Source organism: Bemisia tabaci, chromosome 6, assembly GCF_918797505.1.
Source record: "Bemisia tabaci chromosome 6, PGI_BMITA_v3".
Classification (NCBI taxonomy): domain Eukaryota; kingdom Metazoa; phylum Arthropoda; class Insecta; order Hemiptera; family Aleyrodidae; genus Bemisia; species Bemisia tabaci.
Genome location: NC_092798.1, coordinates 46,628,479 through 46,641,076, shown reverse-complemented (window position 1 = coordinate 46,641,076; position 12,598 = coordinate 46,628,479). Strand labels below are relative to the sequence as shown.

Below are 12,598 nucleotides of genomic sequence, written 5' to 3'. Positions count from 1 at the left end.
GGTGCTTCATACGGGAAATTTCACGAGAAAACCAATGGAACCACTTTTAAAACCTCAAAGTTTTGTGGGAAATGGAGTTACGAGTATAAGCTTTTAAAGTTTCCCTTAAAAATATTCCAAATATTAATGTCCGACCTCTCCCATTGGCTTGATCCATTGTGCGACGCAGCAAGTGTATCTCACGAAATGTGAGTGTACGGCCAAAATACGTGACGAAGAACGCTCGGATTTTAAAGTAAGAGCTCTCCGATGAACGAATATCGATGCGAGGGCCTTTGGAAGACGGCAGCACGTGATGCAAGTAACCGTTGCCATCGGGCGCAGCGTCCAATTATCCTCACTTTGTAGCTGAAATAATGTTCTCCAAGGGGGCTTCCAATCGCTGGTATTCATCGGCAGCGCGCGCACCAAGCTCCCAATGTTGCCGCTTTATCCATAGATTAAGAGGAAATACATTGTTTATAGATAGAAAAATTTCACAGTTTTTGTAATTTTGATTTTCGCAATGGCTGATGTGGCTTGGTTCCTTTCAGCTAACTCATTGGAATTTTACGAATTTTGAAGGACACGTGTGAATTTTTTAATTTAAATTCTTGCAAAAATTCCATGCGCAATTTAATCTGGAGTGTCTTACAATTTCATAGGAAATTATTCATGACTTTCTTCAAAAATATCTATTTTATTGGGGGAAAATTCAGCAACACCCAAATGTTTGTTTTCTGAGCGAAATTTCACAAAAATACAGCTAAAAACTTCTGTGTAAATTTTTTGTATGTAACATTTATATTTGTGTACATCAAAAATGTCAAATGTATGATCGATTATCGTTATTTCCCCATTTGAAGTTATGGAAAGAATCGATTATTAAGGTGTTCGTTACGAGTGCCTTATTCATCGATCCTTTCCACAGGTTTAAGTGGCAGATCAATCAATATGTCGCAAAGCACGCAACGCCACTGAAATGTATCTGAGATCTGACTACTGTGTTCATAATCAGCTTTTATAAGAGGTCGGTCCTAGTGTAATCCGATAGCGCAATTCAATTTACAGCCTCATTCATGGAGTCAGCTGTGAGCACACTTGATACATCACCGATAAAAATTTCCAATACAATGACCGAATGTATTCTTAGGAGATAAAAGCTGAGGACTATGAATGCGTAAGACCCTGCATTCAAATACTTTGAGGCTTTACTTTGTTGAACCTTAGATGTGAGTGCACAATTTATTCGCGGACTTTTACTCCTCGGTTAGGAACAGTAATGACCGAAAAATGCATCACGGCATTTACAGATGCCCTTTGAAAATTAGCAAAGACATCTTGTTTGCAAAATAAAAATGTGCGAAAAAGTTTAAGAACATTCTCAAGATATGCTCACCAATGGATGTAAGTCAGCCTGACTATAATCTAAAGGATTTACTATGATGCACTCACTTCAAGAATTACTTTGCTAAAGTCAAAAGAACAGTCTAAACTAATTCATAGGGGAGGCCAATAGTAGGTGAGAGTAACACAGCATATCAGGAAGGCGATTGAAACTCAATTAATAGGCGAATAGCCAAGAGACTTAAACGCAAGGATAGAAAAGTGAGATAAATGTCAACCACAGGGTGACAACTGGTTCAGAGATTTGGGAAACTTACACCTATAGGACCAAACTCAGTAAAATTATCCAAATCCATCGCAGATTTTTCGAAAACATGGGCTCATCATTCCAACCGCTCAACCCTCCCCCAGAGAGGGCGGAACTCATTCGTCTTAAACCTTGAATAATATTACCGCAGAATTCACAATTTTCAAAAATTTTTGGGCTCTCCTTTTTAACGCAAAATCAATTCTTTGGATGATTTGTTTCGAGGAGCTCAGTAACTTTCGAAAGGATTACTAAACGCAGACACAACTTATCTCCTACCTCAACTAAATTTGGACGCATGCTTCCACTTCGATGGCCCGTTCGGGGAAAGTAGCGGTGGTCGCTAATTGAATTCTCGATTTTTACCGACACACTCGCATGCGCGGACGAGTTTGTATCGCAAGTTGTCACAACCTAGATTTACGTTTGTTTTGATTGGAGAGTCGCTTTAAATATAGCTTTCTTATCATTTGTCCACTATTATGCTCACACGTGTATCACCAGACCTTTATCTATACGCAAACATTGCTCAAACTTGCATTAAAAAATTGTCGGCACTCACTAAGCAAAGTAGGGAGCTGTGTTCTATTCGCATCCATCCATTTCGTCGTCTCCCTTTTTTTGTATCGGTGAAAGCATCATTCTTAACAAAATTTACGGGGCTTGATGGCGTCCAATATTCTCACTTAAGCTTAAATAAGAGTGTTTCGCTTACTTTTGATAATAGATCGTGCAATACTTTGAAAATGCAATTAAAGATTCTTCTTTGAATATTAGACTGTTTTAAGGTTTTTTCAATTATTTTTCAGTCGTTACATGCAGCATCCACATCAAAATTTTGTAAACTTGCTTTTTTGTTTTAAAAAAACATAAATTATTCAAAATTTTACCCAATAGGAACATATCGAATGGTAACATGTAAGAATAAATTTCAGTCCTAACAAAAAATACTTTCAAAACATTCAAACGTTGTTATTTTAAAAAATACGTTAAACTTCCAAAATTTGATCGGTATTTGTCAGAATTCCTGACCATCAACCTTTGACGAGAAAAAAATGTTTTCCTTCGAAAAGAAATTCGCTCAAATTAAGAGGCTTGGTTCTTGATTTACGCAAAAGTCCGATCGAATCAAGAGTTTTTTTTTCTTGTCAATGTTTTTAAGAGTCTGGACTCTAGACCCAAGCGTTTTTTTTCCAGTGTGATTTTGAAAGGAAAAAAAGTGTGATAAACTCACTTTGCTAGTCTGCTCACGTATCCTTGCGAAAAATCGAAGCTCGGAAAGGGAGCGGGATTTTAATCCATTGGAGCACTTGAAACAAGGCGTGTGCGGAAAACGCACTCGATCCCGAAAAACGCGAAAAATCGGACAGAGCGTGCGCGCGCGCGGAGGTTCGAGCGGACACTGCTTGCGAGCGGGACTGCGGCCGCGAGCGATTTCGGAGCTTGTGGATTCCGCGCTTTACCCTTCCTTTCGATCCTCGGTTCCTCCGTCTCGGCGCTTCGTCTACGTCTTCGTCTTCGGCAACTTTCTTTTTCTGTCGGCACAACCTGCGCAGAGTATACAACCTGCAACCTCCTTGTTTGCTCGCCGCCGAGCGCGGAGCGCTTCGCTCGGGATCCGCCGCGCCGCACAGTGGATCGAGTCGATAGAATCACGGAGAAAAAAACTTCGTGCTTGGGACCCGAAGTTGAGGTCGTATGAATCTCTGAAGTTTTTGGATCACGCATCCAAAAACTTGAGGTCCAACTGCCAAAGTTCGGGTCAGACTTCTGAAGTACTTCATAATTTATATTTTAAGGGGTGGATTTCATAGAAAATTTCACGAGGGAACCAATGGAGACACTTTTAAAACCTCAAAGTTTTGTATAGGCGGAGTTATAAGCGTTTAAAGTTTCCAAATTTCGTCCGACCTCTTCACGGAGACAAAAACTTTGTGCATGGGATCCGAAGTTGAGGTCATATGGATCTTTGAAGTTTTCGGATCACGCATCCGAAAATTTGAGGTCCAACTGCCGAAGTTCAAGTCAGACTTCTGAAGTACTTCGGTATATACCTGAGTGTTCAGGTCACAAACCTGAAGTACTCCGGTACATACCGAGAGCTTCAGAAGTCTGACTTGAACTTCGGCAGTTGGACCTCAAGTTTTCGGATGCGCGATCTGAAAACTTCAGAGATCCATATGACCTCAACTTTGGGACCCATGCACAAAGTCTTTTTCTCCGTGAAGAGTTCGGACAAAATTTGGAAACTTTAAACGCTTATAACTCCGTTTTTGCAAAAATTTGGGCTTTTAAAAGTGATTCCATTGGTTTTCTCGTGAAAATTTTTATGAAACCCACCCCTTACTTTACATTATATAAAATATGACGATTTAAACATCAAAATGTGCAGTTTTAGTTAAAAATTTCATGTCCGACCTCTCTGATTGACTCGATCCACTGTGCGCCGCTCCGCGCGCGCGGGCTCACCTGCACCTCTCAACCGCCCAACGCGTCGAGATGACCACTCTGCTGTGCTTAGGAGAAACGCCGTATGGACATTCAGGCGTTGCGGAATTTCCTTTTATAGATCGTGAATTTTATGGTAAACTAATGAATTTTTTGGTCCCAATTTTTTTGATGATTTTGTTCGCAATTTCACCTACAGATTCTAAAAATTTGAAGGAAAAATATTCATAACTTTCCTCATAAATAAACATTTTATCGAAGTAAATCTGGCAACTCGCGAATGTTCATACGGCGTTCTTCCTTAGTACAGCAGCACTGCACTCTTGAAAATAGCTCCACTACCCTGCCGTGATAGCGAAGAGAGCAATGAGTGTCGAATTTTTGAAATCGGGTTTCCTTCAAAATTCGTCTAATCTCTTTTGGATGAAATCGCTGAAATAGCTAAAACAGCAAAATTTGACGTATTTCTACCAAGCAGAACTATGTGCGGGTGGGAAATATGGGGTGTGCTCGTTAGTTTTCGGGCGGTAAGAACGCATGGTAATTATAAAAGCGTCAGTGACGTCAGCGGCAACGAAGCCGTCTCCTTGTCGCCCTCCCTCCGCTTTAACTCATGAGCCCTGTCCATAACGTTCGTTTGCCATGCCCACGGCCCATGAGTCCCGCATTCAGTTGGCACATAGTTCTGTTTGCTGAATTTAAAATACCACTTTTCCACTTCACCGAAAGGAATCACGCCCACTGATTACATTATTTCTTATTCACCTTGCTACGAGCACACCCGATCTTTCCCATCCGCACATAGTTCTGTTTGGTAGAAATACGCCCAAATCAGCTTAATTGTATGAAAAGGAGACACATGGAGACAGCCGTAAGTGTGCAAGTTTAAGGCAAAACAGCTGTAAGTTACATTATTCCTCAAGAGAGCCAATGAAATCAGTGCTTTCAAGTAAAGTGCCGCACTTTTCTGCCGATTTCTAACTTGAAAATGTCTTCGTTGTGTATGTCCAAAACGCAACCACAAAAGCATGGAGAAGATAGCACTTACGGCTGTCTTGCCTTTTACTTACCTAGCATGAAACTTAATAATACCCATTTTATGCAATTGAAATAAAATCGGTCGATTTTCAATCATCCAAACGATTTATATAGGAGTCTTTCAGATGATTATAGTGCGGCTATTTAACATAGAACGAATAAGGCTTCTACTAATAAAATTTTCCGGTAAGACGCTTCTGAGACAGTTTTCTCAAAACTTCTTACTATCACTTATTGCTCTCTTCGCTATCACGACTTTGTAAAAACGCCTTATGAGCTTTTTGACGTCGCCAAATTTACTTTGACTAAAAAAAACCGTGGAGATATCACGGCAGAAAGGTGTGCGACTTCATCATGTAGGGGTTGCTTTATTCTGACTGCAATCCTGACTTATCATCTTTAGTCTCGGAGCCCAAACTACGCACCAACAATCAAACAATTTTTCGACCACTACCTAATGAGCCCAGCCCTTTATTCGTCGGAATATGTTTATCATCATTAGTTTGGATGCTGAGAATTTTCGGCTCAAAAAATAACATCTGACACGTACATGTAACATCCGCAGAGTATTTATTTGTTAAAATACCACCGAATTTTCTCATGGCGCTTGATGCGGGTTTCAGATGCACGAGGCCATAAACTGCATTTAGTCCTTGGCCAGGCAGGGGCCGCCTGAAATATTCATCGAAAATCCCAGGCGAGTTCACGGTGGCGTTCCACGACTTGCACGGGTGGCATCGTCCAGTTCAAGGCTGTCTTGGTCTTTTTGTCCTCTTCCGTCCGTTTCCCCCGATCGCTCATGTTTGCTCTGGAAATTTTTAGCCTTGAACTCTGGTTTCTGTCCCATCATTATTGATAGCTCATTTATTCTCGGCAACCTGAATAGAACCCATCTATACTGCCGTGCTAAGGAAGAACGTCGTATGAACATTCAGGCGTTGCCAAATTTCCTTGGATAAAACATGACTTTCCCGGAAAACCTATGAATATTTTCCTTCCAATTTTTCAGATAATTTTGTTCGCAATGTCACTTGAAATTCTCGAAAATGTCAAGAAAACATATTCATAACTTTCCTCAGAAATAAACGTTTTATCAAGAAAATTTGGCAACTCTCGAATGTTAATACGGCGTTTTTCCTTAGCATGACAGTATATAGTGAACCCGTCTTCTTTTTCTGCTGATTCTCAACTGGACCGAGTTCAATGGAAAGGAACCAATCCACATTAAGTTGAAATTGAGAGCAAAATAGCTTTGAAGTTTTATTCCTGCATAAAGCTCAACGCAGGAAATAAACTTTAACCTCTCTTTTCCCAAACTAATTTCTTTTTTTCGACTTTCAGATTTTGGCAGGAGAAAATAAACGACTATACTGGAACTCAAAAAGCATTCTTAACTCAATTTTTTCGAAAATGTGGTTGGTTCCTTTCTGATAAACATGCACGGTCCATCTCTTCTCTACCAAATGTCACCGAGCATGAGGGAAAGAACCTTTGCTTACCGAAGCAATTTTTCGGAGGAATGGTCTCAGTTGCGATGATAGATTGTTTTAAAGAAAATATAATCACTCACGTGTGTTAAAAAGTTTCTTTTCCGAGATTGAAAGACTTTGTACTCACTTTGCAGTTCGAAAATGTTTAACACTCGTGGGTAATTAAATCTTTTTAAAAAAAAGTATCAGCTTGACAAATCTGAGTGTTTCCTCCCCGCGTATAATTAAGATCTTAGTCAAGTCGAGTCAAAAATTGAATCTGGAGGTTCAACATAAATTTCTATCTAATATTCTAAAAAAGCGTATCTCAATTTCGAAATGAGCCCCCAGAAAGCATGGAGTTATATGAACCACAGGGCTCACGCGGAAATGGACTTACACTTACACCCTTACGACGGAGGAACGCCGATTTTTGTGCCCATGATCTATGATCTGATGTCAGTAACTTAGTTTCGAATTTTTATGGACTTACGTCCCTTTCCTCAGGACCAGCCATAAACTAATGAGAAGACCCCAAAATTTTTGTGTCCTCTTCTATCTCCTACTCACGACGAAGCCATTCCTGCTCTGTCTTTCTCTCCCTCTCTTTCATCACATCCTGGCTCTCTCCTCACTTTTATTTTGACCATAAACCCTCAGCTCAACCTGACAAGTTTACCCAACTCTCGTTTTCGCTTGCCCAATAATGGCACATGATAGCATCAGTCTCAGAACCTGCGACCTCACTGACGCAATGAGTCTCTGCCTTAGTTAGGTATACTCGTGCCTTATTGCCGAGTTGTAAAGCACGCACAAACCGCAATACATCATTTGGATCGCATTTAGCAAAAAGGAACCAGCGGGATTACAGTGTTTTCAAAATCGTGCAACTTCTTATTTTCTTTTAAAAATACCCAATAAATGCAGAGTATCAAAATGTACACAATTATTTCCCTCTAAAATTAAGAATTTGGTGTTGGAAATCAGATAATATTTGTTATTCTGTGAGATTTTTTAGATAATTATGAAGAAGCAACATTTATACGACACTGTAATGGCGTGGGTTCCTTCTTGCTAAATGTAATACATTTATTGTTATACGTTAACAATTTACTCATTCTGAGCCATCGAATATTATGAGCATATTAAATCAACTCGGCAACTCTATCCGTCTCTCAAACATAATGCTTGGTATCATTTTTTTTTTTTTTTTTGGAGGGGGGGTGGGTCGGTATATCATCATGCAGGAAACACGATCAGATGCATTCCGACAATTTGGCATTTTGTTTTGTATTTAATAATTAGAAGACCTGGATACACATTCATAAATCTTCCTTTTTTCGTCCATAAAAATTAAAGTGAAGCACGTTCATTCTCAAGTTTCATGATCACACGAGTTGCTTTTATTTCATACTAATGTCCGTCATTTTGCGACAGGACTGCTAACCTTCTGGAAACCTGCAGAAATTTTTACAAGTCATCAGTATGATTAATTGTGTAACGCATATTTTTAAAGAAAAATTCCCCCCTTTTTCATCTCTCTGTCACGTAAGTAGCATCGCTTGAAGAATGAGGCCCGGGACTTGTACACACATGTACTTTCAAAAATCCAGATTAGGGAAGAAAAAACATTTAAGGATCATTTAAAAACATTTAAGGGCGTTGAAGAAAGCGATCGCAAAGCAGGCTGATAGAATCAAAGTAGGTACACAGAGCCAATGGTTCGGTTTCAGGAATTTTCGGCCAACTTTTTTCGTCCTAGAGAATTTTAGTCCGATAAATTTCGCCCAACTAACTACTGGACAAAAATGTAAAATGGACCAAAAAAAATTGAACACAAAAACATTGGACAAAGATTCTTATAACCAATGGTTCATTAATTCGGACAATAAAATACACATGTATTCCTCTCAGACTTCTTAATGTGTCCCTGCATTACGAAAATTTTTCGAATTTGCGTTTGAATTTATTCTGGTAAGATACCATAAAAATATGAAGGAGTCATCCATACCTCACGATGCCTTAAAACCTTTATAACTTCATCAGAAACACTGTATTTAATTTTTTCGTTAAAATTTATTCTAACTCTGTATGACGTGTAATCATGCTACATTGTTTAGATATCAAGCATCGAATGCTTGACTAAACACAATTACAGTCAGAGGAAGCGAAGAAAAGATGTCTTTGTGGTTTTTTATCCTTGACTGATGGGGACCATCAAAACGACGCATTGGTCTTCAGGTATGATTTGAAACATGCAAGGATTAGTTCTCAAAATTGAGTGACCAGGAAAGTATGCAGTCATTTACTGCTGTGTTAAGGAAAAACGCCGTAAAAGAATTTAAATATTGCCAAATTTCCTCTCAGAAAATATTTATATTTGAAGAAATTTGTAAATATATTTTCTTAAAATTTTCAAACACTCAATATCAAATCTCAAGCAAAATTTTCTGAAAAGCCGGAGGAAAAATATCTTAAAATTCTCCCCAAAATTTGTGATTTTTCAATGAGAAATTGGCAACGGATGAAAGCTCATACTGCGTTCTTCCTTAGAATGGCAGTTCAGCAAAGAGTTAAATCGCAGTAAAACTAACAGCGGTAGCAAGCTAATATCGGAATAATAGCCGTCAACATTGTAGTCCGTCTCCTACTTGACTCAGTATACGAACTTGGAGGCTTTGTCGTCAATAAGTAATAATGAACAGTAATAAAAGAAAATTGTTGCATTTTTTCAGTGACTCGTACATATTTTCGTCGGGTGAAGGTATACTTACCGGTGTTAGCCATTTGTACATCCGTGTGGATAATAGCCAAAGGTATTCACTTACAATTTTAAGAACTGATATTTACATGTTTGAAAGTACAGGTTTTTAAAGTTGCAAAATAAGCTTCGAGCAATGCGCGTAGCTTTCACCTGATTTCTCAAAATTTAGAGAGAGCTCTGGGTTCTTTAGTCCACAACTACAGAAATTTGGTTGCTTGGATCTTGGTTGCCGCAAAGTTGTTTGAAGCCTCCCATTTTGTACTGTATGTAGTCATTGGCGGATCCAGCAAACTGGCAACGTTATATTTTTTCCATTTAAACCTATGGAAATGTATCGGTTCTTAGAAGGGGCAGGTGCTCCGATAAGAATCGATTTTTTAGCATAGGTTTAAATGGAGGCAATCCGGTGTTGCCAAATTGCTGGATCCGCCTCTGTATGTAGTTAGTTCTACTCTACCGCACAAAACTTGAAAGTTAATATTGAAAGTTCAGCTCTGTGGCCAAGACGGGTTCTTTATTAATATTTTCTCACCGTAATCCATCCCACGGTCATCGGTGCAACAAACCTACCTGACAATCGAGCAGATGGCCCTCGGAAATCATTCACGACAAATTGAGACAAGTAAATATTTGGCTGATGAGACCTGTGACCTGTGATATCACCTGACAAACATGCCTGGTTTGTATAATTAGACAACTCAACCCACGGCTCCTCGCGAATCGAATATAAAACAGGTTAATAGTTCCGGCACCGTGAAACAGAGGACAAAATCTGCATCAAGCGGATGAATGACTGCGTCATTTATTGCATCTAATTTTTATATACCGGAAATAACAGTGTACTTACTCATTCAAATTTCTCAAAATTGTATTTAAATTGAATTGGCGTTTGTGAGAATACGGGGAAAAAATCTTAAATTTGCCGCTAAGGAGAATTTTTTTTTTCAATCAAAAATTTTGCTGCTTAATATAAACTATTTTTTTTTGCATAACCCGAGCATTTTTTCTTGAATCAATAAAAATTCAGCTTGGATCAAAGATAAACAATTTCTTAGCGGCAAACTCAAGAATCACCATACTTGCGCCGATCACTTTTTTCAGTGAGGATTGGTTTTTCTTTTTAATTTGAATTTTGAAAGAGTTATGAAAAAAGTTCGTTATAGTGAAAATAGTTCGCTCGACGCTCCTTAAAATGTTGGGAGGCAAAAGCAATGTTATCAAATGGACGTATTTCTATCAAACGGAACTATGTGCATTATGACGTGAGCCCTGATATGCATATATTCTTATGGGTCTCAGGGCTTATGTCTTAATGCACATAGTTCCGTTTGATAGAAATACGTCTAAATATCGATGACCAAAGTGTGAAACCAAGTATCTCCTTTTGCGACGTTGCGCACTTCATGTCATACTTTATTTTTTCTTTGGAAAGGTATAATTGATGGAATTCATCGAGACGTACCTTGATTTTTCATACCTGTTAGCAGTCTGCATAAATTTCAAGCTATAATGGTGACTCGTTTCTCTTTGAAAAGATGAAATTGAAGCAGAAATCTTGAAACACCGCTATGAGGATGTACGGTTTTGCACTTTGGCCACTGACATGACGAATAGATCAGGACTTTTCTCCTCAATACTTTCGATACGAATCAATAATCGTGCCTCTCAAAAAATATCCATGGTAAAATAGACGCTTTGCACAAGACTGCAATTCAATGTAGAACCATCCGTCATATATTCCAAGGAGCAAAATGCATTCTCCTGCGGAATTTGCGAACTGCATCTATCGAACTATGATCAGCAAGGACGCTCAAACTGACCACCGGACATCGGCTATTGTCCATAATCAGACGACAATAACGTCGCTCTTCTGGCGAAAGGGCGTATTTCAATTTTTACGTAAGCCCTGTTCTACATATAAATCCATACTTTTTGGGGCTCATACGGAAATCCAAATATGTCCTCACGCCAGACAGCAATAAGTCGGTTTCGGGTCGGTAACCCATTATCGCATGCACTACTCGTGACTGCAAGATTCGTCGATATTATCAGTCGGCGCCACACAGTGGACCGAGTCAATAGGAGAGGTCGGACAAAATTTGAAAACTTTAAACGCTTATAATTCAGTTTATTCGAAAATTTGAGGTCCTAACAGTAGCTCCATTGCTTTCTCGTGAAATTTTCTACCGAAAGCATTCCTTTAAGTTGAAAATACGACGAAATAAACATCATAATTTGCTGTTTTAGTCAAAAATTTCATGTCCGACCTCTCTAATTGACTCGATACACTGTGCGCCGTTCAATTTTCCGTGGAAAAAAACAACGTGCTTCACAAATTCGGCAGCGTTAGGACCAAAATGTGTTTGACGGAGGTCATCCTGATCTTATATTTTGATTTTCTTGACGCGTTGCGCAGTACTAAGTTTTAACGCTAGCTGTTAACTCGCGTATCCACGAACTGTGAATAACCTTCAAATTAAGCCGGAGAGACTCTGATATTGAATCGTTGGAATGATTGCTCGGAGACAATAAATTGTAGGGACGTTGCAACAATCAAAGCAACACTGAAAAAAGTATTGCCGGAATCACACGCTGACTTCGGCAGCTGAATATGGAAGTCAACAGTCATCGCTCAGCAGCTGAAATCTCGCAAATTCGAGTTATTTTCATCCAGACGTGTATCAAATCTATTCGAATAGTTCCCGACATTATCCGATGGTCGATGAGAAGTGTCGCTGAATTTTGCGCGACAAGCGCAAAATTCAGGCATCGAGCCGATGACTTCCACATTCAAGCCACAATCAGCGTGTGATTGCGGCATATTGCGGCATTTGCGGCATTTGCGGCATTTGCGGCATTTGCGGCTAGACTCTTTAAAAATGTGACAAGAAAAAATACTCATGATTCAATCGGATTTTTGCTTGAATCGAGAGCCAAGCCCTTTAATTTAAGTGAATTTCCTTTTGATTCAAGCAAAAATTCGATTGAAATAAGATCATTTTTTCTCGTCATATTTGTCAAGAGTCTGGACCCCAGATCCAAGAGACTTTTTTTCTAGTGAATGTAATGGATTACGGCAAAAGTTAAGGAGTTAAGCGCTATATTTGGACGTATTTCTGCCAAACGGAACTATGTGCATCAAGACATGAGCCCTGAGACCCATAAGAATACATGCATAACAGGGCTCATGTCGTAATGCACATAGTTTCGTTTGATAGAAATGCGTCCATTTAGCCTGTTGATGGT

At 39.2% G+C, this 12,598-nt stretch overlaps 1 protein-coding gene across 2 annotated transcripts in view; it reads right to left on the bottom strand.

Moving 5' to 3' along the window:
* Window positions 1–3,129, bottom strand: part of LOC109030069 (17-beta-hydroxysteroid dehydrogenase 13) — a 73,293-nt gene extending 70,164 nt beyond the window's left edge. Inside the window, exon 1 of one of the 2 annotated variants that reach the window (XM_019040833.2) lies at window positions 2,868–3,129. The gene's annotated coding sequence lies outside the window, so the exon portion shown is untranslated. Of the gene's footprint in view, window positions 1–1,912; window positions 2,035–2,867 lie in introns of those variants that run through there. The other variant, XM_072301714.1, reaches the window with a different exon arrangement.
* Window positions 3,130–12,598: the final 9,469 nt, after the last annotated feature.